The sequence below is a fragment of the Sus scrofa genome, unplaced genomic scaffold (genome assembly GCF_000003025.6).
Source record: "Sus scrofa isolate TJ Tabasco breed Duroc unplaced genomic scaffold, Sscrofa11.1 Contig26, whole genome shotgun sequence".
Lineage (NCBI taxonomy): Eukaryota > Metazoa > Chordata > Mammalia > Artiodactyla > Suidae > Sus > Sus scrofa.
In genome coordinates this window covers 422,488-448,822 of record NW_018085136.1, presented here as the reverse complement: position 1 = coordinate 448,822, position 26,335 = coordinate 422,488, and the positions used below count along the sequence as shown (strand labels likewise).

At 36.2% G+C, this 26,335-nt stretch overlaps 1 pseudogene; it reads right to left on the bottom strand.

Annotated features, from left to right (window-relative positions):
• Positions 1–5,419: 5,419 nt before the first annotated feature.
• LOC100513107 lies at positions 5,420–26,061 on the bottom strand (annotated as a pseudogene).
• Positions 26,062–26,335: the final 274 nt, after the last annotated feature.

The window sequence follows — 26,335 nt, the reverse complement described above, 5'->3', positions numbered from 1 at the left end:
CATATAAAATTTTTCATTCTTATAAAAATTCATTTAAAAATTTATTTTATAATAATTTAAGCCAGTATTATAATTTTCAGAATAAATAAACACAGATAATTTAAATTAAAAGAACTCAAAATATTAAACTTCTTTTATCAAATGTCTTAAATCAACTTAAAATATGCTTATAGTTTAAAAGGTTCTTACTAGTTAAAAATACATGATCACTTACAGAACTATTACCTAGGAAAACACCACTATAAGCAAACAACTTAAAATTAAAAGCACTCTTTATATTGATTATATTTTTATGCACTCTCACCCCAGCAAAATGAATTAGAAAGTATTTAGTGCCTTATTCTAAAATCAAATGTGTGATTCTGGTCAAGTGACCTTATACTAGTGATTAGCACAATTCATTCCAAATCCTATATATGGAGCATCCATTGTGTGTAACGACAAAAGGCATACATGCTTACATGTATGTCTATACATCAACAATCTCACTAATTAAAGATTAATTTACAACTATGATATATGCTCTAAAGGAAATGAATATGACTCTATAAATACGACTGAGTATCCAAGGAATCTTACAGGCCTGGTGAGTCAGAGAAAGGCTTCCCAAGAAACAATAAGCTGATCTGAAAGTTAAGTCAGGACAATCAGAGCCATGCTACCCAGGATGGTAGCCATGAGCTACAGGTTGAGATGAGCAATGAAAATGTGGCTGGTCCAAACTGAGATGTGCTTTAAGGACCAAAATCGCATGAGATTTCAAAGATTTAGTACAAAAATGTAAAACACCTCAGCAATTCTTTTAAGTGTGTGTGTGTGTGTGTGTGTGTGTTTCAATAGCCACTTAAATTGAAATGCTAAACAATTACCCTTCTAATTTATTTTCTATAAATAGGAGTTTCAAATCCTTTCCTTAATATCATCTTTTCTTCGGAACTCTCTCCTGGCTTTCCTGCTATCACTTTGAACAATTCAGAAGAAGTGAAATTATAGAAGGACTATAATTTCCACCTCCAATTATAGTCCTCAAAAAAAAAAACAACATAACTAAGTGGAAAACATAAGAAACAGAAGTTTCATGAACTTTTCCACCTTCCAACTTTGAATGTGAACCTAAATTTTACAAATTACATATGCTATTCACAAAAAAAATCTCAGGACTAGAAAAGAAATTGCCCAGAAAATTACAGCAAAAAATATGCATATGGCACTCTCTATATCAATATAATAGTTCTTGTTTTATTAAGTTGAATACTATCAATAGGTGCAGGTTCACATTAAAAAAATAGAAATTCTTTCCTCAAAGTGCCAAAAACCCCCAAAATTCGAACAGTTAAAAAAAAAACCTCCCCTAAAAATAAAAACCTTGCCTCTAATGAATAAACCAACTGTCATCTAATTGAAAAATGCTTTGGGGAGGCTATTTTGAAGATCTTAAATAAGCCACTATTATGCTAAGAAACAAAGTTTTTTTTTTTTTTTTTTGCCTTTTGGGGACTGCACCAGTGGCGTAGGCATATGGAGGTTCCCATGCTAGGGGTCAAATCAGAGCTACAGCTGCTGGCCTACACCAGAGTCACAGCAACACCAGATCCAAGGTGTGTCTGCAACCTACACCATAGCTCAGGACAACGCCAGATCCTTAACCCACTGAGCAAATCCAGGAATTGAACACACAACCTCATGGTTTCCAGTTGAATTAATTTCTGCTGCACCAGAATGGGAACTCCCAGAAACAAAGTTTTTTAATTCAGATCTGAGCAAGTATGTTGCTTCCACTTAGGGAGTATTACAAAGAAGCATAGAGAAAAATCAGACCTCTAAGTTTACAAACAAATTCTATTAATACAAATGAAACATGTATTTCTAGCAAAGGCTTATGGTGTTTTACACTTTTAGTGTTTTACACTTTTATTTAAACAAATCAAATGAATTTCCTTTACCAGAATAGTCAGATTTGAAAGTTTAATCAAAACTGAGACAACATTCCAAAGGACCAGACTATTTCTAGACATAAAAAAGTAATGCCTCAAGGACATATTCAAGAAGTAAATTGTAAGATTTTCAAATATGGGTACTAAAATATCTGAAACATACTAGAGAACTCATATATCAAACACAGTATAAAAAAAGTTGTAACACTAACATTTTTCTAGTTATAAAAATGTGTCCACCAGAGACTGAATTCTACTGGGGACTGTTTATTATACTGTTAGCTATGGTTTCACATTTTCCACTAATGATGCACATATCCTTCATGTTAGTAAAAAAAAATTCTCAAACTTCCTGTATTTATACCACTATATTAAAAATATACAAGTGGGTTATGGATTTTCTTTCCTAACAAAAAATTCAGAGATGGGCTTTAATATTTCTGACTAGGCAGAATTGAATATCTTACTTAGACATTTTGTATTCTGATACTGAAATTAAGTTTATTTTTAATAATAGCATTTTATCTAAATTAATCATACCGATTCTACTGCTGATAATATCTTTTCAAAAGTCTGTGTTAAAATTTTTCAGGTAAGTATTTATGAATAAGCTCAAACATGTATGAAGAACTAAATGACTGATTTGAAATGTGGATGGTGACCACCATGTGATCAGAGTAAATTATAACTGTTACTAATTCATCCAGTATAGAGAAGGAAACGACGAAAACATTTTCTTCCTTCAGCTTCAACTGCATTCTGAAAGCTGCACCTTTCCAAAGTTTTCTCTATAAGCAAAGGACAAATTTTATACCACAGGGGAAGGCTTTCAAACACTGATGGCCTCTTGGGCCCTTTACCCTGACCTCCAAACATACTCCAATGCCTTTCCTGGGCCCTCCAACAACATGCATAATTGGTGTAGAATATGCTTTTCTCATTCTTGTGCTTTGTGTTCACATTTACTTCTCCCCTCACATCAAAGTCCTTTTCTTTTTTTTTTTCTTTTTTTTGGTTGCACCCATGGCTTGTGGAAGTTCATGGCCCAGAGAATGAACCTGTGCCACAGTGACCCAATGACCATAGCAGTGACAATATCAGATCCTTAACCCATTGGAACACAAGGGAACTCTGAAATCCTGCCTTAATTTGTCTCCAATATTCTAACAGGTGAGTGTTTTTGAAGAACCAAGCAGAAGAAAACAAATAATTGAGAAACAAATTAGAAATTAATTATCTAAAACTGAGTCATTAATTTACTCCAACAGGATTTGAGGAAAATTCTGAATAGAATTTAATAATAAGTATTTCTTTTTTTTGCATTTTTTTAATGGCCACACCCACAGCATATGGAATTTCCCAGGGTAGGGTTCAAATCTGAGCTACAGCTGCCAGCCTACTCCATAGCCAGAACAATGCAGGATCTGAGCTGCATCTGTGACCTATATCACAGCTCACCAGCTCATGGCAACCTTAGATCCTTGGCCCACTGAGCAAGGCCATGGGTCAAACCCGTATCCTCATGGATACTAGTCAGATTTATTTCCACTCTGCCAAAATGGGAACTCCAGTATTTTTTTTAATTTCCACATGTATTGTGAATATTAAAAAGTAATTGCTTCATAAAGGCTTTGAAATATAGGAAATAGTATTATTAAGCAATTTCTATCTAATTTTGAATTCTTTTCTTGATATTACAGTACCATAAATTACTCCCTTAATATAAAAATATTGAGCATTATCTCTTTGAATTTGGAATTTTTTTCAGCAAAAAATTTCATGAATGGCTTTATTACAATTTCAAAAGATATATTGGTCTATAACATTTACAGATATTATATATTATAACTGTGTTGGGTTAATATAATATAAACATTTTAATAATCCAGAAAACTTGAAAAAATTGTATTACAAAGAAAAAGTGCACAAACCCAACAATTTCTGACCAAAAATCTTATTCTAATTCCACTACATGTTTCAAACTCTGATGGACAGTTTCTACTTGTGTTAAATGATTTTATAGTTAATTTCCAAATAAGTCTTAATGAAATTAATAAGTTCTGCAACATGGAGAACATTATTCACCATATCAAGCACCAAGGCTGTCAACATTTTATTTTCCCAAATGATATTTAAGCAATATGAGAATCAGAGACCATATAAAATGTAAGCAACACAAAGAAGAATGAGAGAGAGTGGGGGACAGGAGGGGAGGAATAAGGGAGGAAAGGAGGGAGGGAGGAAGTGGGAGAAAGGCCACAAGGTAAGAATTCTTCAATGTATTTTCATACTAAAATATTCACCTCTGACTTCCCATTGTGGCTCAGTGGTAATGAACCCAACTAGTATCCATGAGGACATGGGTTCTATCCCTGGCCTTTCTCAGTGGGTTAAGGATCCAGCACTGCTATGGCCATGGTGTAGCTAAGCAGCTACAGTTCCAATTTGACCCTTAGCCTGGGTGTTTCGATATGCTGCTGATGGAGTCCTAAAAATAAAAGCTAAATAAATAAATAAATGAAATAAAATATTCACTTTAGTGATTAGTAAAATATGGTTTCCTGCTTTTTTTTAATACACTAAATCCATCCCTAATATTGGAGATGAGATTTGTACTATCATTTGGCCCTATGTATGTATCCTTTCATTGTACCTAGAGGAGAACAAAGGAAATTAATATATACTACTCTAAAATTAAAACTACTCACTGTCCTCTTTTCTAGAAGTCCCTCAAGGTGAAGAGTAAACAAGGACTTGATTCTTTTGTTCTTTTAATTGAGGCTTTTTGCTGCAGTTGAGTTCTTTACTCAGGGACACAGGACAGCTTCTGTTTTATTTAACTTATGAACTTAGGGCTCTAAATTCCCTTGGATAGGGACAAAGACAGTTAGTTATATGTGTAGTCAGATTTTGTAGCATGTCTTTAATCAGAAAAGTATTAGTCCAATGAATTTTTTTAAATACCTTAAAATTTTAGATTCTTTTTCAAGATAGTGTTTCTTTAGAAATAATTTATTTCATTGATAGCTATGTGCAAAACTTATTTTTTATTTTTCATTTATTTTTTATTGTATGACAGTAAAGACCTTTATTAACAGGTGCTTTCAGTTTATTGACTTTTTTTGAAAATATCAAGCTATAAACTTTTTTATAAATTAAAAATTAGGTTCTTAAAAATCTCTACTTTACCAGATATGAAACAATTTAAAAACCTCTAAAGGTGTATTGAGAAAAACAAGACCTTAAACACACACACAAACAAATTTATCATTACCAAAAAGAAACATCTTTATGTAAAAATAAAAAAAAAATCCATGCTGCATAGATAATGCATATAGTTCTAGTTATCTGGTCAACAGGCAAAAAGCAAGGACTTAAGGGCTTCAGCTCCAAACTTTTGTTCACTTCTTATTGCTGGAATTTTGTATTCATTTCTTCTTGTTGGATGGCTAAACCAGATGATGGTAGAGATGGTAAGATGGCATTTACTCAGCTCCATCCTGCTCAGCCTTGAGAGTAGAGGAATATTCACCTGGTTGTTCATCTGCTTTTGTCTCTTTGTCATCTTATGGTTTAGGGTTTTCAGGGTGTCTGTCTGGTAATTGAAATTGTGGCCATACTGAAGTTGAGGTGACTGCTGACCTTGGGTCTCTTCTTCTTGATTTTCCTTATCTTCTTTATTGCTATCCTCTCTGGGTTGTCTTTGGCATGGAGGGTCCATGCTGAATCATGGTCTATAGCCCTTATACATATTCTGTCTCACTCTCTCCCTAGTTCTCCTGCACCCTGCTTGTCAGCACCCTCCATCACTTTTCCCTGCACAGGAGGGTTAGAATACTGTGGTCAATGCCCATCCAGTCACATCATGTCATAAAATGGGAAACTTCAACTGCGATAGGACTGGTAGGGCCAGAGCTGTTGGGCCTGGCCTTCAGGAGCGCTCTCTGATCTCTCTTTCTTTCCCCAACTGTCACAATTCTGGCAATTCTGCTGGTAATTGCATGGAGGAACCCTGCAATATGGATAGCCTCTGTAATGGTTATAGTTTGTTTCATATTTACTGCCTTTTTCTGGAACTCTAGCAGGGCCTGTACATTTGCTGCCTCTGTACCTTTTTCTCCTTCAACAACATCAAACTCCACAGACTCTCAATATCCTACACTGCCCAGGTACTTCCTGGAGTTATTCTTCTTTATGGCAGTCTGGTGTACAAATACATCTTCCTTGGTGTCATTCCTTTTGATGAAACCATATATGTTTCTTACATTGAAGATTCCTTGCAATGACCTTCTTGTCCCTGTTGGCAGATACTGCTGATGTGCTGATGTGAAACTGCCCAGGCCTGGCTGCCCCTCCTTGAGGGTGGTGGCAGCCTGGGTGGGAGGGGGGTGGGGGGCTGCTCACACTTATGGTTGCTGTGATGGTGACTGGGGCTTGCTGTGGCAGCTGCAGGTCCTCCCGGTGTGTGATGGTAACTAGGCCAGTGGCAGCTGTGGGGCTACTCAGGGTTCTCTGGGGTCTGCTCTCTGCTCTTCTACTGATGACACACAAAACTTATTTTTAAAATAATCAATTACTGCCTTCTCCAGTAAGTTTTATTGTATTAGATTTTTTCAAAACTGCCTCAATAATTTGAATAACTTTTTTTACATTCTAACAATACATTTCAAAATTCTTGTAATAATTTATCCCACTCATTTTCTGACAGAAAAATGTAGATGTTCCCTGAAATAGGATTTAACTTATTAAGCTTAATATATTATTCTGTTAATATACTGTAAATATTTGGACTTTCTGAACTTTGATATTAAAGATGTAATTTGCTAAGAAAACCAATTTAAATGTAAATCACACTTTTGATGAAAAAGTTCATGCTTACCTTCACAGACTGGAATGAAATTATTTCTTTCATTGACACAGTTTTTGTATATGTTGTTCTCTTGACATTCAGTTTTAAACTATTTGAATTTTAGGAGTTGCAAATAACTTTCTAAAACATATTTTTTTCCTTCAATACAAATAGTGCCTCTTAAATATTTTGTTTTCTGTCTTGTTGGAATTAGTCCTCTTCTATATCACTTTTTAATTGAACTAACTCATTATTACTGGCATCCAAAATTTTGGAAAGCAACTAAAAAACATCTCTGGCTATAACATGCCTTTGTAATTAGGTCTGACTCTACATTCTCTCACTTTGTCTTTTCTGTGCTTTGTTTATTTGTTTTTTAAGACTCCAATAATCAAATGTCTTTAGTTACATGTCCTGTAGTGCTTTTAGTTAGTGCATAGACTATGATTTGCAGGTATTCTCTTGACATTTAAAATATGGACACTCCCCTGATCTTTATAGTGGTTCCTAATCTGATATTTATACATGAAATAATCATGCAGAAATTCAAAATGAACCATAAGTGGAAGAATGTGTAAAATCTGAGTGTTTGTGGAAGTAAATGTCACTACTGAGATTTCAGGGATCTGTGACTTATAAGCGAAGCATGGCAGATGATTAAAGAGAGAAATAATTAGTGTTTGCAAGGAAAAAAGCAGAAGTGTTGCTCTTTTTTAAGTATGTAAAACTTCAAACATACAAAAGTAGATAGAACAATATGGTTAATTCCTTTGAGATATACCAAAAGCATATAACCAACTTTGTTTCACTAATGTCATCACCACATGAACCTCACAGCATCAATATGGAGTCAATTTTTGTGTAAGGTTTGAGGTTTATATAGAGGTTCAGTTTTTCACTATTTTTTGGTTTGTTTTGCATGTCCAATTTTTCAACAACACATTTGAGACAACATATTTTCTCAGGTGAATGGTTTTGAAACTTTGTCAAAGATCATTCACACTTGTGTGGGACAATTTTTAAATTGTCTTAAATTCCATTTCTCTAGTGGCTACCCCTCAAACACTATATTGGCTTCATTATTCTAGACATTAGAATATGCAATCTGTATATACAGATATATATATATATATCTGTATATATATATGTAAATGTGTGTATGTGTTATGTTATAAAAGTCAGTGTAAAACTACACCAAGTCAATTGAGGCAGATGCACTAATGGCCCAGACTCTTAAGGAATGAATTTTGCATCACACACTGAAGACATAGTGATGACCAGCTGAAGTGCTTTCTAAGGGAAATGGGAATAAGTATTAGATGTTGGAAGGAGAATGTTATCAATTTTAGTTGTTACTAATGAGAAATTGCAGAAACAAGGACAGTAATCTATAATTGTTATGAGTATTTCTTCTTTGATTATGAGTATATTAAAATACCAAGAATGAGAGAGAACATTATCCCAGGACTTTGTATCTCTTTTGGCAAAATGATAACCATTCCTTGGCTGCATATTGAATACTTGTATCATGTGAAGTGGATTTATGTCTTTGTTATTGCTATTATTTGGAGATCAGTCAGGCTAAGGAGATTAGTATATTATCGAGTTGACAAAGGATGGACTCTGACAGCTAGTTTTTTTTTAATATTTTATTACTCAAATGAATTTATCACATCTGTAGTTGTATAATGATCATAACAATCTGATTTCACAGGATTTACATCCCACAGCCCAGGCACATCCCCCCAACCCCCAAAATGTCTCCTCCAGAGACCATAAGTTTTTCAATGTCTGTGAGTCAGCATCTGTTCTGCAAAGAAGGTCAGTCTGTCCTTTTTTCAGATTCCACATGTCAGTGAAAGCATTGGATGTTGGTGTCTCATTGTATGGCTGACTTCACTTAGCATGATAGTTTATAGGTCCATCCATATTGCAAAAAATGCTGGAATTTCATTATTTTTAATGGCTGAGTAATATTCCATTGTGTACATGTACCACTTCTTCTTGATCCACTCCTCTGTCGATGGACATTTAGGTTGTTTCCATGTCTTGGCTATTGTAAATAGTGCTGCAATGAACATTGGAGTACATGCGTCTTTGCGAGTCACAGTTTTCTCTGGGTAGATGCCCAGGAGTGGGATTGCTGGATCAAATGGTAGTTCTATGTTTAGTTTTCTGAGGCATCTCCATACTGTTTTCCACAGTGGTTGCACCAATTTAGGATCCCACCAACAGTGTACTAGGGTTCCTTTTTCTGAACACCCTCTCCAGCACTTATTGTTTGTAGACTTTTTGGTGATGGCCATTCTGGCTGGTGTAAGGTGGTACTCATAGTGGTTTTGATTTGCATTTCTCTAATCATAAGTGATGTTGGACATCTTTTCATGTGTTTTTTGGCCATCTGTATGTCTTCTTTAGAGAACTGTCTGTTTAGAGCTTCTGCTCATTTTTTGATAGGCTTGTTTGTTTTTTTGGTATGGAGCTGCAGAAGGTGTTTATAAATTTTGGAGATTAATCCCTTGTCAGTCGATTCATTTGCAAAGATTTTCTCCCATTCCGTGGGTTGTCTTTTTGTGTTGTTTAGGGTTTCCTTTGCTGTGCAGAAACTTTTAGGTTTGATTAGGTCCCATTTTTTTATTTCTGTTTTTTTTGTCAATACCCTAAGAGTTGTATTCGAGAAGATGTTGCTATTGTTTATGTCAGAGAGTGTTTGGCCTATGTTTTCCTCTAGGAGTTTGATAGTGTCTGGTCTTATGTCTAGGTCTTTAATCCATTTGGAGTTTATTTTTGTGTGTGGTATTAGAGAGTGTTTTAATTTCATTCTTTTCCATGTGGCTGTCCAGTTTTCCCAGCACCACTTATTGAACAAGCTGTCCTTTCTCCATTGTATATTCTTGCCTCTTTTGTCCTAGATTAGTTGGCTGTTGGTGCGTGGGCTTAATTCTGGGCTTTCCATCCTGTTCCACTTATCTATATTTCTGTCTTTGTGTCAGTAGCATACGGTTTTGATGATTGTTGCTTTGTAGTAGAGTCTGAAGTCCGGGAGCCTGATTGCTCCATCTCCATTTTTCTTTTTCAGGATGTCTTTGGCTATTCTGGTCTTTTGTGCTTCCAAACAAACTTTAGAATATTTTGATCGAGTTCTGTGAAAAATGTCCATGGTAATTTGATACGGATTTCATGGAATCTGTAGATTGCCTTAGGTAGTATAGTCATTTTGGTAATATTAACTCTTCCAATTCATGAGCATCTTCTGTCCACCTATGTGTGTCCTATTTAATTTCTTTCATCAGTGTCTTATAGTTTTCAGAGTACAGGTCTTTCGTTACTTTAGGTAGGTTTATTCCTAGGTATTTGATTCTTTTGGATGTGATGCTGAATGGGATTGCTTCCCTAATTTCTTTTTCTGCTTTTTCATTGTTAGTATATAGAAATACCATTGATTTATGTTTATTAATTTTGTATTCTGTGACATTGCCATATTCACGATGGGCGCTAAGTGTTTTCTGGCAGAGTCTTTAGGATTCTTTAGGTATAGTATCATGCCATCTGAAAATAGGGATAGTTTTACTTCTTCCTTTCCAATTTGGATTCCTTTTATTTCTTTTACTTCTCTGACTACTGTGGCTAGGACTTACAGAACTATGTTGAAGAGTAGTGGTGAGAGCGGACATCCTTGTCTTGTTCCTGATCTCAGCGGGAATTCTTATGGCATTTCACCATTAAGAATGATGTTTGCTGTGGGTTTGTCATATATGGCCTTTATTATGTTGAGGTATGTCCCCAGTATGCCCACTTTCTGAAGGGTTTTTTTCAGGAGTGGGTGTTGGATTTTTGTCAAAGGCTTTTTCTGCATCTATTGAGAGGATCATATGGGTATTATTCTTTAGTTTTTAAATGAGGTATATCACACTGATGGATTTGCAGATAATGAAGAACCCTTGCATCCCTGGGATAAATCCCACTTGATCATGATGTACAATCCTTTTAATGTATTGTTGGATTCTGTTTGCTAGGGTTTTGTTGAGGATTTTTGCATTGATGTTCATCAGTGAAATTGGCCTGTAGTTTTCTTTTGTTGTGGAGTCTTTGTCTGGTTTTGGTACCAGGGTGATGGTGGCCTCATAGAATGAGTTTGGGAGTATCCCTTCCTCTGCAATTTTTTGAAATAGTTTCAGAAGGATAGGTGTTAGCTCTTCTCTAAATGTTTGATAGGATTTGCCTGTGAAGCCATCTGCTCCTGGACTTTTGTTTGTTGGAAGTTTTTTAATCACAGTTTCAATTTCAGTTCTTGTGATGGGTCCATTCATCTTTTCTATTTCATCTTGGTTTAGTCTTTGAAGATTGTACTTTTCTAAGAATTTGCCATTTTCTTCTAAGTTTTCCATTTTATTGGCATAGTGTTCCATATAGTAGTCTCTGAGGATCCTTTGTATTTCTGTGATGTCCATTGTTACTTCTCCTTTTTCATTTCTGATTTTATTGATTAGAGTCCTTTCTCTTTTTTTGCTTGATAAATCTGGCTAGGGGTTTATCAATTTTGTTGATCTTTTCAAATAACAAGGTTTGCATTTCATTGATTTTTTCCTATGGTTTTCTTTGTTTCTATTTCATTGATTTCTGCTCTGATCTTTTTGATTTCTTTCCTTCTACTAACTTTAGGTCTTGTCTGTTCTTCTCTCTCTAGCTACTTTATATGTAAAGTTAGCTTGTTTATTTGGGCTTTTTCTTGTTTCCTGAGGTGGGCTTGTATTGCTATAAACTTTCGTCTTAGAACGGCTTTTGCTGTATCCCATAGGTTTTGGAGTGTTTTATCTTCATTGTCATTTGCTGCCAGGTATTTTTTAATTTCCTCTTTGATTTCTTCAGTGATACATTTGTTGTTTAGTAGCATGTTGTTGAGTCTCCACTTGTTTGTGTTTTTTTGCAGTTTTTTTCTTGTTGTTGATTTCCAGTCATATATTGTTTTGGTCGGAAAAGATGCTTGATATGATTTCAATTTTCTTAAAGTTACCGAGGTTGGATTTGTAGCCCAGGATATGATCAATCTTAGAGAGTGTTCCATGTACACTTGAGAAGAATGTGTATTCTGTTGCTTTTGGATGAAATATCCTATAAAGATCTATTAAGTACATCTGGTCTAATGCTACAATCAGGGCCTGTGTTTCCTTATTGATTTTCTGTCTGGTTGATCTGTCCATTGCTGTTAAGTGGGGAGTTAACATCCCCCACTATGATTGTGTTATTGTTGATTTCTCCTTTTAAGGTTGTTAGCAATTGCCTTATATACTGTGGTGAACCTGTGTTGGGTGCGTTGATATTTAAAATTGTTATATCATCTTCTTGGATTGATCCTTTGATCATTATATAATGACCTTCTTTGTCCCTTAAAATATTCTTCATTTTAAAGTCTATTTTGTCTGATATGAGTATTGCTACTCCAGCTTTCTTTTGATCCCCGTTTGCATGAAATATTTTCTTCCATCCTCTCACTTTCAATTTGTATGTGTCCCTAGAGGTGAAGTGAGTCTCTTGAAGGCAGCATACATATGGGTCTTGTTTTTGTATCCATTCAGCCAGGCTATGTGTCTTGGATTGGACATTTAGCCCATTAACATTTAAGGTGATTATTGATATGTATGTTCTTATTGCTATTTTATTAATTGCTTTGGATTTGTTTTTGTTGTTCTTCTTTCTTTCCTTCTTCTCTTGTTCTTTTCAGCCCAGAGAAGTTCCTTTAGTATTTGTTGTAAGGCTGGTTTAGTGTTGCTGAATTCTCTCAGCTTTTGCTTATCTGTGAAGGTTTTGATTTCTCCTTCAAATCTGAATGAGAGCCTTGCTGGGTAGAGTCATCTTGGTTGGAGGTTTTTTCCTTTCATCACATTAAGTATATCATGCCACTCCCTTCTGGCCTGCAGTTTCTGTTGAAAAATCTGCCAATAACCTTACTGGTGTTCTCTTGCATGTTATTTGTTTCTTTTCCCAAGCTGCTTTCAAGATTTTCTCTTTGTATTTAATTTTGGTCAGTTTGATTAGTATGTGTCTCAGGGTATTCCTCCTTGGGTTTATTTTATATGGTAATCGTGCTTCCTGGATTTGAGTGAGTGGTTCCTTTCCCATGTGAGGGAAGTTTTTGGCTATTATCTCATGGAGGATTTTATCTGTCCCCTTCTCTCTCTCTTCTCCTTCTGGCACCCCTATAATATGGATGTTGGTGCATTTAACGTTGTCCCAGAGTTCTCTGAGATGCTCTTCATTGATTTTCAATCTTTTTTCTCTTTTCTGTTCTGCATCCATAATTTCCACTAATCTGTCCTCCACCTCACTTATTCATTTTTCTGCCTCCTGTATTCTGCTTTTAGCTGCTTCTAGTGAGTTTTTTATTTCAGTTATTGTAATTTGCATCTCTTCTTTTTTAAGTTTTATATCTTGTATCTCTTTGCTCAGTGTATCCTGTATGTTATCCATCTTTGCCTCCAGCTTATTTCCAATGTTTTGCATCATCTTCAGCATCAATAATCTAAAATCTTTTTCTGGAGGCTGAGAATCTCCTCATCACTTAGCTGATTTTCTGGGGTTTTTCCTTTCTCCCTCATCTGAGTTATAGTCCTCTGTCTTTTCATTTTTATAGGTTTTTGGTGTGGTGACCTTCTTACAGATAATAGAGTTGTAGCCTCTCTTACTTCTGATGTCTGCCCCCCTTGTGGCTGTGCTCAGTATGGGGGCTTGGTGTAAGCTTCCTGATGGGAGGGGCTGATGCCTGTCCCCTGGTAGGAGGAGCCGATTCTAATCCCTCTGGTTGGTGGGGCTTAGTCTCTGGATGGGATTAGAGGCATCTGTGTGCCTGAGGGATTTTTATGCAGCCTGTTTACTGAAGGCCAAGGCTGTGATCCCACCTGGATTGTTGTTTGGCCTGAGGCTTCTCAGTGCTGACTGATGGGTGGGGCCAGATTATCCCTAAATGGCCACCTCCAGAGGAAGGCACTGCTGCTGAATATTCCCAAGAGTTTTGCTTTCAATATCCTTCCCTCACAAGTCACATTTACTCCTGTTTTCCCAGGATGTCCTCCAAGAACTGCAGTCAGGTTTGACCCAGATTCCCTTGGAGACTTTGCTTTGCCCTGGGACTCAGTGCATGTGAAAGTCCATGTGTGCCTTTTTAGAATGGGGTCTCCATTCCCCCAGTCCTGTGGAGCTCCTGTGCAAAAGCCCCACTGGCCTTAAATGCCAGATGTTCCAGGGCTCTTTCTCCCCATGCCAGATCCCCACACATGAGAGTTTGATGTGTGGCTCAGAACTCTCACTCCTGTATGTGAGGCTCTGTGAACCAGTTAGTTTCCAGTCTGTGGAGTTTCCATCCAGGAGGTATGTGGTTGTTTATATCATGAAATCACCCCTCCTACCTCTTGATATGGCCTCCTATTTTTCTTCTGGAGTAGGTTATCTTTTTTAAGGTTTCTGGTCCATTCAGGCAAAGAGTGATCAGTCTTTAGTTGTGAATTTTGTTGTTTTTAGGAGAGAAGTTTAGCTCCAGTCCTTCTATTCTGCCATCCTAATCCTGTCCCTGACAGCTAGTTTTATGTCAACATGTCCAGGCTATAGTGGCCATCTATCAGACAAAAATATAGGCATTGTTTTGATATATTCTGTGGAAGTGATTAACACTTAAAATCAATAAACTTTAAGTAGAGTTCACCCTTTGTAATATGGGTCTCAGCTGATCAGTTGGAAGCTCTTACAAGCAAAACTGACGTTTCTCTGAGGAATAAATTCTGCCTCAAGGCATCTTTTTCCTGAGAGTTTCAATATCAACTGTCATAAAGGAACCAACATAATCAGCAAATATACCACACAGTTAAATAGATTTTTGTCTCTTTTTAGGGCCACACTCATGACATATGGAGGTTCCAAGTCTAGGGGTCCAATTGGAGTTGCAGCTGCCAGCCTATACCAGAGCCACAGCAACTTGGGATCTGAGCCACACCTGTGAACTACAACACAGCTCACAGCAATGCTGGATCCTTAACTCACTGAGTGAGCCCAGGAATCAAACCTGCATCCTCATGGATGGTATTTGGGTTTGCTAACCACTGAGCCATGATAGGAACTCCCTAGATATTTTTACTGAAATGAATATACAGAGGTCAAATAATTGCATAAAAGATGCTCACCACCATTAGCCATTATTAAATTACAAATTAAAGCCAAAATGATGCTGTCCTACACATATATATTTAGTGGCTAGAATTAGAATAAATAACAAAATAATATAACTCAAAATTGTTACATATAGGGATAAAACTTTATTAGTGATAGCTTTCAAAGCATGGAAACAATTTTTATAATATAATTTGTTCCATGTCTATAATCATTTTTCTTTATACAAGAATAAATCTATTCCTGCTTCCTATGGTTAAATCTAATATTCTCCTCCATTGTATTTTGTTATTGTGGGTCTATGTGTGTTTGTAGGTGGTTTTACAGAAAAATTATTCTATAACTGCATTCTCACTAAGCCGAGAGGAACCACAATTAACACAAGGACACCTGTGGTTGGGAACTCAATAAAGGAACTACTTGGAATTTTAGGTTGTGACAACTGAGGAAAGCCAAGGATAGGTATTGACAGTCTTGTCTTGTCACAAGGCAGTGCACCAAGAAATATTCCCAGCATCTCTTCCAGCTTGGTGTGATCTTATAACTAAAGTTTTGGTTAGGGACTTAAATCCTACATACTGTTTTTAGCTTGTACATCTAAGAAAGAATAAGTGAGTGCTTCCCTTTATCCATGGTCCCCTTTCTGTAGTCTTGGGGATTATGAGGACTGCTGGGCTAGTGTGGATGCAGAGATGGAAGATTTATGTTTAAGATGGCATCACTGTCCCAACAGTCCTTGATTCCCCACTTCTGAATTTATAATGACAGAGAAATAAACTTCTACTTCATTTAAGACACTGCACAATTGCATCTTTTTAGAACATATTAATTTGTGCTTCAAGTAAAATATAATCATAAGTTTCTGATTTTGCAAGCCTTCCATTTCTTTTTTGTTGTTGTTTGTTTTTGTTTTTTGTCTTTTTTTTTAGGGCCACACCCATGGCATATGGAGGTTCCCAGGCTAGGAGTCAAATCAGAGCTAAGCTGCTGGCCTATGCCAGAGCCACAGCAACACCAGAGCTGAGCAACATCTGCAAACTATACCACAGCTCATGGCAACACTGAATCTCTAACACACTGAGCAAGGCCAGGGATCAAACCTGCAACCTCATGGTTCCTAGTCAGATTCATTTCTACTGCACCAAGATGGGAACTCTAAGACTTCTATTTCTTAATAAACACAAAACCCAGTAAGAGAGGTAGAGATTTTAGAGAGGGAGTCATATGGAAAGATATGTTGTTGTATGAAACTCGTTGAGAGGCATGCAGAAAAGATTAGTTCAGTTAGGAAGTGATTTGGGGAAGGAGCTAGTCTCCAGGGTAAAGAATATTTCCTATATAAGAGCATATTTGTTATGACAATAGAACATATTATAGATACAGGTTAAACTCTGTTTCAAATAAATGTGAAATACCTAATTGTCAAAAAAAATCTAATTTTCTCTTTTAACTCAATCCATAAAGGTAAGCATTATATTTGTTGTCAATGAAAAGATATGAGCATGAATCATTCTTGTCCAATAAAAACATTATAATTTTATATTAATCTGTATCTATTTTGCATCTACCAAAGAGCACTTATTTTGGAGAATTTAAAAAAGAAATCCTTTGATGTAATCTCTGATTCAGGCAGATTTTGACAGTATGATTCTCAGCATTATATTATCAAATGAGAAATTACAAATGTCTTAATATAATGGGTCAATATATCAAAGATTACTGCCTTCATAATCATCATCATCATCTTAGGTGCTAATATTTATTAAATTATGTATTTAATATGTGTATATTAAATCTGGGGATATAATAAAAATTTAATTTTATATAACTGAGTAAGATACTTGATTAAACTTATTAAAATGGGTTTGCATCCTTCTAATACCAAGGGAATGATTTTTTTGGTTAATATGAAGTTTTGGTAAATGAATCTGAAAATTCTAAAGAAATAATAGATTGCTTTCACTTTTATCTTTGAAGATGTCTCCTAAAGAAAAACAGCTTCTGAACTGCATTAAAAACATCAAGGTTATTACTTATCTTCAAGTTGATTTTATAAACCTGCTCTAAATAGCATTAAATGCTATGTGATATAGCTGGTACACTTAAAAAAAAATCATTGTTAAAGTGGAAAGACCAGAAAAATAAACACAATTTATTTGAGTAAAAACAAATATGGCTACATTTACCTGAATTATTTCATGTTTTTCTTTATGACTTTTAAAAATAGAAACACTAAATATTCCCAAAAGTCAGAACCTGGCAAATATGTTGCTGGATTTGAGGAAAGCTTTGTAGCTGAGATTGAATTTAGAAGGTAAGTACATATAGATAGGATTTGAAAAATTGTTTCTTAATTTGCAAATGGTTTTACATTAATAATTCCATTTAATAGTCATAAAATATTGTTCCATTTGACAATAAGTTGAGGCTAAAAGTGTTTTCAGTAAATGCAGACACCATATTCTGGGCTTCAAATTCTTTTGTTCTTAGTTTCTCTGGCTATTTTATATACCTGATTTTCAGTATGCTTCAAGTGCACTACTTGAAGAATAAGGACACATTTAGAGAGAGGATCAAAAATGAGAATATTTTACATAAAGATCAGATAGAAAAAAGGAATAAAGCAGGTAAGAGTTTCTGAAGACAATTGTTAGCCCATCAAATGTAGGTGTATGGTGCATGTTGGTCTGAAAAGACTGATGATTTATTCAACAAACAGTTGTAATCAGTGTCCATGTAGTATACTTTACACTGAATTAAATAAGTGAATAAAACCTGAGTAAAGGTGTCAGGATGAGATAAACAAACAAACAAAAATGATATGGTCATGTAGTCTCAGATACATGAAATAATGATTTAGTAACACCACCTATCAGCCATTAGATTCTGACCAACCACAGATACAACATTTTGACATTTTCTACAATCACATTTTCTTTGGGAGAATTGTGTAGTAATGAATCAAGGTTTAAATATATTTTGTACCTTAATATGGACTCTGAAATATTGTAAATGGTAAAAGAAATTAGTATTTAATTTTCCTTTTCTAACTCATGGAAAGTCCTCAGGATTAACAAGTTATAGATGAACTGTTGCTTCTGACCCATATGTATCTATATTTTCATAACTGAAATCTTGACAATTATCTTCATCTAACACCTGTAGAATATGGATATGGGTGTCTCCTCTTTGTAATGACTTAGCCTCTATTAACTTTCAAATCAGTTAACACTATGAAAGTTATGTATAACATTCTGAAAACAAGAAGTAATTTGCTACTTCTGCCAGAGGAAGCGAAAAGTGTAAAATTTCTAGCCCTCCTGCCCCCAACAACACGCACACACCACAGAAGGCATGCTTGAACTCTACCAGGGGAAGGAAGAGTTCAATCTGAGTTGGTAGAAACAATTGCTTACACCTTGAGCACTGTTCCTAAGAAGCAATTAAGTTGACTCACTTTTAATTTATTCAAGCAGTTAGTAAATAAATTTTTGTGAAAAAAATGCTACACATTGCATAAAAACATGTACAGAATATTAAAAGAAGCATATAACCTAAATAGAGCAAAAACAAAAGTACAACATAAAGTTGGGCAATCTCAACCTAACATATTGACATGACTTAACTAACACACACGTGTGCAAAAAAGAAAAATAAGAAAAATAAAAGAATGGATTGAATGGATTTAGCAGAATAATAGCAATTGCTGTGGATGTGAGTGATTTGGTAAGTTCTCAGGAGTTGTGGCTGATTTCTCTTTCATAGCATAAGTGTGGAGGGTTGAACATTCTAGTTAGAATTTCTTACTTGAACAAAAATGCTAGGTGGTCCAGCCTCTGACCTCATGAGTGCTCCTGTACAAGAAGACCACCTTAGAGGTTCTTCACACTTGACTGGAAAATCTGAATAAAAATGATGAGTATTGATTTTATAGACCTTATACTGAAAAACACAGTTTTAAAAATTAAATATCATCCCAAATATTGAATGGTCAGCACACTGATGTTGTTTACAATAAAATACATTAAATAGATAGTCAAAGCTAAACAGGACATTGCTGTTACTTTAAAAAATTAACTATATTTATCCCTGAAGTTATCTTACATAGTTTACAAAATATTTACTTGTGCAATAAAATTAATGTTGAATTCATAAAAATGTAAAATAGATTTGAGAGGTGAGGAGAAAAACATGTCAGCTGGAAGAAGGAAATCACTGATAGAAATGAACATAAATTAAGATTTTCACTTTGTTCAGATGATGAGCAAATTAAAATCATATCCTCAGAAACAAAGAAATATAATAATCTGTAATAGAAAATGGAGACCATAGAAGTTTTTTCATTAAAATATATTTAATAATAATGAAAAATATACTTCACAATTTTAGACATCTTATCAGATATAGGTTTTGCTTTTATAGGAAAGCAGAAAAAATAGAATGAATATAATCCTGTTTTTCATAATAAAACAAGAGCCAATGAAAGTGGAGTAACAGTATAGCAGATTAAATCACTCCCATGGATGAAATATGAAGAGATGGAAGCAGAAGACAACATGTCCACAGTGATACAATTTGTACTCCTGGGATTTTCTGACCTTACAAACCTCCAAGGGTTACTCTTTGTAGTGTTCTCTATCATTTACATCATTATCTTAATTGGAAATAGCCTCATAATAATAATAACTAGGCTTGACACTGTGCTCTAGAAACCCATATGTTTTTTTTTTCCTGGCAAATTTTTCCTTTTTGGAAATCTGCTGTGTGTCTGTCACACTCCCGAGGATTCTAGTCAACATTTGGACTCAGGATAGAAAAATTTCTATGCTAGACTGTGCCTCTCAAATGTTATTCTTCCTTATACTGGGAACCACTGAATATTTCCTCCTGGCTGTGATGGCCTATGATCACTACATGACCATTTCTAACTCTCTGCACGATCCTCTACTCATGAAACACAGGATGTGCATCCAACTTGCTATTGGCTCCTGAATCAGTGGAATCACAGTGCAGATAGTGCAGACCAGCCAGATTTTATCTCTGCACTTCTGTCATTCTAACAAAATTAACCACTTCTTCTCTGACATCCCTCCAATTCTGAAGCTTGCCTGTGGAGACACTTCTGTGCATAAGCTCTCTGTCTATATAGTAGTTTTCCTGGTTGCTGCCATTCCTTTTATGTTGATACTTGCCTCCTACAGCAAAATCATTTCCACTATTCTGAGGTTGCCCACAGCCAGAGATCAAGACAAACCCTTCTCTACATACTCTTCTCACATGCTGGTTGTGCTCTTATTTTCTGTATCTACATATTTAAGGCCCAAATCCAGTCATTCTGCAGGAATTGACAAACTGCATTCTTTATTTTACATAATCATGACTCTGATGTTTAATCCCATGATATACAGTCTTAGGAACAAGGGTGTGATTGCAGCACTCAGAAAATCATTGCTTAAAAAAATTGTTTGATGGGGGGTTCAGGGATGTGCTGGGGGTTTGGGATAAAATGCTATAAAATTGGGTTGTTATGATCATTGTACAACTATAAATGTAATAAAATTCATTGAGTAATTTAAAAAAGACACACACACACAAACACAAACACTCAAGCAGAGAAGTGCCATTGAAAGTCATATATCTCTAGGGCCCAAGACTCATAAGAGAGGGGGTTCCAAGCTCTTTTCTGGGACAAATAAGTGCAGGAGAGTGGGGGTTGGAGGAATTGCCATACTACCCAAATCAATCTGCCGGGGTCCAGCCCCAGCAGCCAGGAGATGATGAAGAGGAGGAGGGGCTACAAACAGGCATGGAAAGAATTGGAGCCAACTCCCTCAGCAAGTGCTGCAGATGACCTGTTTATTGAAAGGAGAGCATCAGGTTTTATACATTTTACTCTTGTTCATGATTATACAAAACAATATGTACTAACTTATTATTCCAAACTATTCTTTTAGTTTTAGATTTTAAATAAAGATTACATAGACAATACGTACAAGCTGTACTTTTATTCTTAGAAAATAAATGTTTAGCAAGCAGAATAATAGGTATCTACTTTTTGCTTTAACAATGGTTTGGCATAAGGTGATAGAGCAGTTAGAATTCCCAGATCCTTCAGAAGGGCTTTATTTGGAAGAAAGGTTTGTATTTTGAATGAAGGGGTGAAAGATGGGGATAAAAGGGAGAGTGGATGTGTTGGTTCTTTTCTAGGCTCAGTTGTTTCCTCCAGGACATCAGATCTCAAACACAGAAACCATGGGAAGGAGGAGCTGAGAAAGAATGAGAGCAGCTCCTGATTCAGGGCTCCAGGGCATGATCTCAGAACCCTGGGCAGTTATCTCTGTCCTCAGGGAATCAGCTACATTCCTGCCACAGATCTGTCACTCATCACTGCTGAGACTCTTGGAAAGTCACTTAAGCTCTCTACATGTTAATGCCCACCACTGTACTCTATGGGTTACAGCCCATGTTTGCACTTCCTCACCTACAACAGGCCTGGGTGTCAGAGGAGAAGAAAATAGGTATTGTCCATGTGCTGTGAAGCATCACACCCATGAAGAACCTGAAAGGTAAGTTTCCTCCCTCCCTGATGTGGAGCATCCATATAACCCCCTGGTTAAATGGACCACAACTAAATGTCTAACTTATTGTTGCCATCACTCAAGACTGAACACATACTGAGCATTGATGAAGCACACATACTTCATTTTTTTTCTAAAAATGTAATGATGTCTGATAACATAATACTAAAAGTAGGCCAGATTAACATTTCTACATCTCAGAACAGGGGATCTAGGCACTTAGGGATCTACAACACTTTCCCAGGATTGTGATTCTTCTAAAAGTGTTTGAACCCATTCCATTAGGCACAATCTCTGTGCTTTCCTGTTTTCTAGAAGGTCTTAGTTAAACAAAGATATTTTTTCACAAATCCTGTCTGTCACTTGTTTTAAATTGCATGATCTTTCTAAGTCTGACTTTGATCCAGAAAGTTCTGCTGGGCAGCTGGTGAGTAAGGGGACCAAAAGTTTAGACATAATAAATTATCACTAAATTCCCTATGGTCTTGTGACAGCAAGATGTCAACAACTCTCTTCATTGTAATACATTTTATAGGATCCTGCTTCCCAATTAGAAAAATCAGGCCTCAGAAGTCACAAGGATCAACTTCTGGCTGGGTGAAAAATTTACACTCCTGACATTGCAAGCAGGTTCACCCAACAAATGAGTCAGTTGAAAGTACTGTGGAGTGCCAGGGGTTCAGCCCCAGCAGCCAGGAGACGATGAACAGGATGAGGGGCTACAAACAGGTGAGGAAAGAATTTGAGCCAACTCCCTCAGCAAGTGCTGCAGATGACCCATTTATTGAAAGGAGAGTATCAGTTTTTATACATTTTACTCTTATGCATGATTATACAAACAACAATATATGTTAATTTATTATTCCAAACTATTCTTTTAGTTTTAGATTTTAAATAAAGATTACGTACAAACTGTACTTTAATTCTTAGAAAATAAGTAAATAGCAAGCAGAATAATAGGTATCTAATTTTTACTTTAACAATGATTTGGCATAAGGTAATAGATATTCTTGCCTAAAGCTACCTATTGTGCTCCTACAGCAGGCATGAGAAGCCATTAATGGGGAGTGGGGTATTCACATGTGGCTTGCTTTTGAGGTCAGGCTGACCTCAGACCATTAGCAGGTTGTGGGAACATAAACTGTCTTACATAAACCTTACCTATATAGAAATCTTTATTAATCATCAAGTCTATATATCAAAAAATCTTGCCAATATAATAATAATTTCCACCTGCTTGGTCCCAATAGGTAGCGTTTAATGTAGAAAAATATCTCGCCTTATAGTAGTCACAATTGTTGGGCCATGGGCAATACCCAAACCAAATCCTAATCTGTCTCCATGGGGACAGACCAAAGTCCAACAAAAATCCCCAGGCTTGCATGGCAGTTCAGCATAATATTTACTATTACTCCACTGAAGGGAAACTTCCCATTCTTAGGAAAGTTCTTTATACATTTTTCAATAGTATTCAACCTATTTGGCAAGGTCTTAGGTTTATAAGTAGGTAATGGCCCAGGAATTTGAGAAAGTTCCCATTTTATGAGCCAAGAATGACTCACAACACACATAAATGTCATACAGGAAAGAAGTACAAGAATAGAAGAGGAAATCATATTTCTGGAATTTTTACTAAACAGGATAAGCTGAGGGGTTCTTCAAAACTGCTTTGCAGCTTCAGTTTCTTCAGCCTCTGCTGTAGCTTTGCTTACAGTTAACCCTCACACAGGATTATTCTTCTTAGCCACTTTGTGGCTCCCAGCCTTTGAAACTGCTTTGCAGCTTCAGTTTCTTCAGCCTCTGCTGTAGCTTTGCTTACAGTTAGGCCTCACACAGGATTATTCTTTTTAGCCACTTTGTGGCTCCCAGCATCTCTCCCTTTTTTAATTTTTTAAGACAAAGGTGTGGAATTTAGTAGAAAGTTGAGAGATAGAGGTTTTCAGGAGTCGGAAGATGACCAGAAGGAGAAGTAAAACAAGGACAAATATGAAAATTGACACTCCTAAATTATAAAAAAAAAAAAATGTGGTCCATGAAGCATGCCCAACATACCCTGCTAGATTGTTAAATAAATCTGAGGCTACATTTTGGGTACTGAACTGCTTCTCACCCTCACTCATATCATGAATTTCTTGATGTAGATTAGTAATATCTAGAGACAAATCTGAGTGGTCCCACACTCCCTGAATATGGTGTTTTATTTTATCCCACGTGTGAATACTGTGGTTGACTTGCAAAGGAGTCACACAGATCCATTTAAAATCTCAATGACAGCATAAGGCCAATTTTATTTTGAGTTATTAATTCTTGACCAATAGCCAATACTGCTTCTTCAAGAGCATCTACCCTATCATTAAGTATTCTATCTATAATTTCTTGAGTGGACAAGGCTAAAGTAACATTTTTTGACAACTGGTCAGCAAAAGTTGCAGTATGAATTTGCTTAGTCAGAGCAATAGCAGATACAGTCATTGAGGTAATTATAGAAATCAAAGCAGTAGTACCTAAAATCAATGCAGCTATAAACCTTTTAGATCTAATTAACTTATTGTTTAATAATTGTAAAGCTCTTATGCTTTGATCATTGTACCAACTTCCAGTAACATTTACTGGTATCATAATATATGGTGGCTGCCTTACTAGCAACATAACCTTATAATTTCCATTATCCCTGGTAATACAATTTGTTGTTGTACAATTAAAACATTGAACATTATATACAGTTCCTATGTAGTTGACTGCTACATCAGTATAATAATAAGCTAACAGAAATGCATAAGGACTTTGAATACATGCTTTAACTAAAAATGTGGCATTAGAGAATGGTCTATATAAAATTACTGATCTTAAAGCAGCTATTGCCTTCCACAAATGTGGCTGAGAATGGACCTTAGTCCCATAGCCTTGATAAATTATTATTGGGGCTACCCAGCCATTATCTGTTAGCTTATTAGCCAATAGAGGCAGCAGCAACTTATTATTATACCAATTAAGGGTCTTATTATTTTTATTTAGATATCCTCTATAATTAGAATTTGGATTAGGTGTATTCCATTTAAATATTTTGTTAACATGATGAGGAGTTAAGTATGGATAAGTAGTATTATACATACAATAATTCCATGGAAGATATCCATTATTAATATCTATATTTTCCCAAAGGGCTTGTATATGTGCGGTAGTCCATGGAGAACAATTTGGAAATCCTTTGGGATGTATCTGAGGTCTTACATTTATCATATTTGAAGGTTGGGATAAATGGGAATGATCATTAAAAGGATATTTTTTAATCCACCCATCATTATGATCTGCCTCAGGTCCTAAATATATAATTGCCCAGGAATAAAATTTTTGTTGATATCCCTTTTGAGGGTGGGGAAGAAAATTATACTGAGGGCTAAATGTAACTGACCCCATAGATTGAGTCGACATACATCCTGGAATCTCATTTGGACCTGCAGCTAAGGGTGTCAAGGGCAAAGTAAAACAGCTTGGAAAAGCATGAGAGTTTCCTGAAAAAATACGAACTTTTGTTGTTGCTTTAGTAATTTCAAAAGGTGGCAGAGGTAATCCTGGGCCTCCTAACAGATCAGATTGATCTGTATGTATTTTAGTCATCTCATTATCTCATGCTACAGGTTGAAAACTAGGAGGGTTTGGAAAGAATGCCCAATAAGAGTTACTCTTTTCAGCGCTTACCTGAGCATAATTAATAGACAGAATAGATAAAAAGGCAACAAATAAAACACTTAAGCTTGGATTCTGGTCCTGAGACAGAGCAAGCCATTGGGCATCAGCAGTCAGCTTCTTGATATCTCCCCAAGTCGGACCCCTGGATTGCTGCATCAATCAGGCTCTACAAGGGGATCTGGATCTTGATGGACTGACAGCTGGTGACAGTGGGATGATTATCGGTGGTCTTGTGTGAGGGTTGGTTCTCAGGACTTGATCTCATCATCTCAGAGATAGCCAAGGATCCCTTGGAGGAGAGGAGGACCTCCTAGGGGGCCAGGATGTTCTTCCTCTCTTTCTCCTTGGAGAGTCATCTATATGAAACCTTTTCAGCCGTAGGTGGATTTCTCCCACTTCACTTTCCTTGTGCCCAATGAAAGCCTTTCTGACATCTAGGGCAAATAATTTTTGGTCCTGGCATAACTGGAGCAACAGGTGCTGCAGGAGCAGGATGGCCAGGAAGCACAGGAGCACAAGGTTGTTGATTGCCCTGAAGGCAGATTTTACTAAAGTGTTCTGTTAGACCACAAGAGAAACAAGCACGTTTATTTCCAAGCATCTGTTACTTTTGCCCTTTTGGACTCTGTCTGACTCCTTGTAGAAATTTAGAATAAGTTTCACTCTTGAGCACGGCTGCCATAGTAACACCCTGCACATATGCAGGTCCAATGTCAGCACACTGTCTGATAAAATCACTGACATTTCCAGTTTTTCTTATCAGGTGTCTTTGACCTTCTGAGGTAGAATGATAAGGAGGGTGATTTAAAGGAGGAGGTAGAATAGGTGGGGGTTTCCCAGAGGGCAGACCCATTGTACCTGCTAAAGAGGATGTATACCCTGTGGCTCCAAAATTGGATCCATTAAGTGATCCATCTCCCCTTTCCTCTCTTTTTCTCTCATATCTTTCCTATTCATCCTCTAATTCCTGTTGATCCTCAGGATCCAGACAATCATCTTCATCATCATTTCTTATTGTTGCTACCAATGGTGGGGCCAATGGTCCGCTATTAGGTTTAGGAGAAAGGGGTGTCCTCTCATCAGGATCCCTTATATGTGAAGAAGATAAAGTCTGACTTAACTTAGAT